General features: G+C 38.8%; 1 pseudogene; it reads left to right on the plus strand.

Moving 5' to 3' along the window:
* Positions 1-2,646: 2,646 nt before the first annotated feature.
* On the plus strand, positions 2,647-3,105 carry LOC111151943 (annotated as a pseudogene).
* The last annotated feature ends 1,352 nt before the right edge of the window (positions 3,106-4,457 follow it).

The raw sequence follows: 4,457 nt of genomic DNA on the forward strand, positions 1-4,457 counted from the left end.
TTATCCTATGTGAATGTGTCCAAACTGCAGTACTAATATCAGATACACTCGGGCAGAATTCAAGAGGCCTCCCCTCTTTTATATATCATGTATCTGAGTTGGGAAGAGAACAGAAAAATGAAGTCCTGACCTTTTAAAATATGTGTTTGCTTGAACTACTTCACTCAGTTCAGACAGAGGTGTGCTGGCTATCATACTACTCTATAATTTATCTTCTCCAGAAACAAATCCAGACCATCACATAACTCTGGGGTGACTTTGTATATTGCACACACACATACAACACACAAACTCATTGCATAACCCTTTCATTATTTCATTGTCTAAGTGTGTTCTCTCCAGCTAGAAGACACTTTCAGAAATGTCAAGCAATTACTGACTTCTGAGTCTTTGTTAACAAAACAATGAAATAAGCCACAATTTCCTGTCCCTACCACTTCACCACATGATGTTGGTGCAATGCCTAGCCATGAAATGCCAGATGGCCCAGAGACATCAATTGTTCAAGAATAACATCATACACACTTTGAATAGAAGTATATTTTAACAACATCCCTGCTGCTATCATGGGGGCAAGAAGTCCTATAGCTATACTCACACTTGGGCTTTTACAACTAGTATAGATGACAAGCTTTTCTAGAAACTCTCCTGGAGGGTTATACTACCCTTAGCATGCATCCTTGTGGTATCACTGGAGGTTTATGTCCAAAGCCTAGAACCAAATATTTATATGGATATTTAGAAAAGTAATATTGAATACTTATGACATGAATCATCACCTTGCCAATCCCCAGTTTCATTGTGCTGTGTCATTGAAAATATTGATGCTAGAACATGGAATCCTACAGGTATCTCTGAAGGGTGCTAACCTATCCTGAGGTTGGTTTGGAGATAATGTCTAGGAGAAACTGCCTGGGAAACAAAAGCAATTACAAACCCATGAAACACTCCTTGGATTTCAAAAATTAAATGGAATTCATTCTGATATTTTGTCAATTCTGCAAAGATCAGAAACTTATTTCCATGAAGGCATTTACTAAAAGTGAAAATCTACCAACCTGTTAATTGATTTTTATATTGAATAAAATTTTAAGTAGGTAAAAATATATATGCTATCCCACTTTGCACAAAACTGCAAAAAATAATTTTATGCCCTTGGGAAGTAAACAATAACCCTGGGCAAAAGTCAATATCAACATTTCCAGACTTTGCCAACAGAAGAAAGTCTGGGTTGTGGTCATCTTCTTTGCAAAAATGAGCAATAAGACCCATATAACCATCTAAATATGTGGCCACTATAATCTCAGAATTGTGATCACCAAACGTTAACATTTCTGCCAACTAATCTGAATTATTTGTCCACTTTGATTGGAGAGTAAAAATAATGAAATCAGGGGCACCTGGGTGGCTCAGTGGGTTAAGCCTCTGCCTTCAGCTCAGGTCATGATCCCAGGGTCCTGGGATCGAGCCCCACATCAGGCTGTCTGCTCAGCAGGGATCCTGCTTCCTCCTCTCTCTCTGCCTGCTTCTCTGCCTACTTGTGATCTCTCTCTGTCAAATAAATAAATAAAATATTAAAAAATAATAATGATAATAAAAACATGCTGAAGTTCAATTTGACCAGAGGACACTGGTCAAATTTAAATAATCAATGTAGGGTCTTTCTCAATATACTTTTTAAAAGTTATATACCAGATTCTAAGGTAATACAATGGATTGTCATTATCACAGAATATTGAAATATAGATGGATTTTTCTTTAAAGTTCCCACTTTCCCTTTCCACTTTCTCACCTAATTCAGGCAAATAGTCTATTCTAGTTATTTCCTGAGGATGTGGGTGTGCCAGGGTAGGGTAGAAAACAGAAGCTTCCTACGAGTCCCTGGTTTATTTCTCCAAATCCTAATGCCATAAAATGGTTATTTGGGGGTGGGGGAAGGAATCTGGGGAAGCTATCAAAAATTATAAAGGGAGAGACTTTCCCTGAATATGAGAAAAATAGTCTACTAGGCTGGGGGAGAGCAAAAGACAAAGTAGGGTGGTTTAGAGAGGAACTGTATTGACTCTGCTCTCCATTTAGAACTTCAGTGAGGAGGCAAGATCCTGATGTGGTTTAGGAGACAGAGAATAAATGTGGGTATTGCCCTTTTTCCTAGATCATAAACCTATAGAATTGGTAGAGTCACAAATTAGACATCAAGGCAAATGAAGCCATTCATTTGTCCCTGATTTTTTGTTCCCATTTGTCCCATGATATGTCCCAGAAGTCCCTTACCAGGGAATAGCATAAAAGCTTTAGAATGATGGTTCGGTTTTCAAGCCTGACATGAAAATGTCAGAGAGACCCACTGGACCTGAAGCTGTAGGTAGACAAGAATGAGAGTTGTCTCAGTAGTTTACTGTATAGATCATGGAGCAAGGACTAAATGGAACCATGAATTTAACAGCAAATATCTGTGTGGACAGATGACTCAAAAACAAGATGGGCCATACAATATCTTGAAATTACATACATCTCTCTGGAACTTAAGCCCAAGCCCGGGAATAGAGAGACAGCTTAAATGTCTGATGTCCAAAGAAACTAAAAATTCGAAGAGATCTTGCAGATGACCACCCCCACCGCCGGAGCTGCCCCTGCTGCCCAACCATGGTCAATCCCACTGTGTTCTTCAACATCACTATTGAGGGCAAGCCTTTGTGCCCCATCTCCTTCCAACTGTTTGCAAAGTTCCAAAAACAGCAGAAAACTTTTGTGCTCTGAACACTGGGGAGAAAGGATTTCATTATAAAGGTTCCTGCTTTCACAGGATTATTCCAGGACTTCACATGCCATAATGGCACTGGCAGCAAGTTCATCTATGGAGAGAAATTTGATTATGAGAATTTCATCCTGAAGCACATAGGTTCTGGAATCTTACACATGGCAAATGTTAATGGTTCCCAGCTTTTCATCTGTACTGCCAAGACTGAGTGGTTGGATGGCGAGTATGTGGTCTTTGGCAAGGTGAGACAGGGCATGAATATTGTGGAACCCATGGAGTGCTTTGGGTCCAGGAATGGCAAGACTAACAAGAAGATCACCACTGCTGACCGTGGACAAATCTAGTAAATTTGAATTTTGTTTTATCTTAACTACCAGATTATTCCTTCTGTAACTCAGGATAGCACCCCTTTGCCCCATCTGCTCAAAATAGTCTATAATCTTTGTGTTCTTGCTGTACTTCTATTGGTTCATATTTTCCTACTGTCCTCTAGTCTAGCTAGATTAAAGAGTTACATTTATGATTTTGAGATAAAAATTCATATAATAAAATAAAGATCAACAACAACAACAAAAGAGTTGAAGAAAAATTTAGTTGATTTGTAGAAGAATCAAGTCATGTTTCTTACATCTCTGGTTTATTTTGGACTGAGATTTGTACCTGTTATAACAGATAATGTAATTAACTCTTATATCATGAATTTCTAGCTAGCTTCCAAGTACTCTGATTTCCCAGATTTTCCTAATATCATGAACACAATGAAACTGTAGGGCATCACCTATAGATCCATCTAATTTGTTGTCATCTATCCTCACACATATTTTTCACTTCATATATTTGCTCACAATATGTATTTCACTTCTTCTTTCTCTCCAGTTTTTTAGTGAAGAGCTACTATGTGCAAACCATGATAGAATAATAGTGTCTTTGGGGCGCCTGGGTGGCTCAGTGGGTTAAAGCCTCTGCCCTCGGCTCAGGTCATGGTCCCAGGTCCTGGGATCGAGGCCCGCATCGGGCTCTCTGCTCAGCGGGGAGCCTGCTTCCTCCTCTCTCTCTGACTGCCTCTCTGCCTACTTGTGATCTCTCTCTCTGTCAAATAAATAAATAAAATCTTAAAAAAAAAAGAATAATAGTGTCTTTGTCATTCAAGTCCCATTTTCTATGATTTTATGAGTTATAATTTATTGTACATTAATCATACTCAGAGCTTTACAAGAATTATCTCCTCTTCACAAACACAAAAGTGAATTCAGCATCATGATGCCTTTTACACACTGAAAACAAAAGCTTGTAAAAACTGCATAAAAGCCTCTGCCTGTCATGATCTCAGGGTCCTGGGATCGAGCCCCACATAGGGCTCTCTGCTCAGTGGGGAGCCTGCTTCCTCCTCTCTCTCTGCCTGCCTCTCCGCCTGCTTGTGATCTCTGTCAAATAAATAAATAAAATCTTTAAAAAATTAAAAAATAAACTGCATAACTTCCCTAAAGTCAAACTGATTGAAAGTAGAGGAAATGAGCCTCAAAATCTCTTCCTTTTCTAAACCACCAGCCCAAGTTGATCTCTGGTTTGCTACCACCTTCTGAAAACACTGTCGCTTCAATATATAGTACCTAATTTTCTTTTTCCTTCTTTTCCCTTTCTCACCACACACCTAATTCACAATAAAGGTTATTATAAGATATCCTATTCTTAAGTC

This window comes from Enhydra lutris, unplaced genomic scaffold (assembly GCF_002288905.1).
Source record: "Enhydra lutris kenyoni isolate GAN:26980312 unplaced genomic scaffold, ASM228890v2 scaffoldscaffold2, whole genome shotgun sequence".
Classification (NCBI taxonomy): Eukaryota; Metazoa; Chordata; class Mammalia; order Carnivora; family Mustelidae; genus Enhydra; species Enhydra lutris.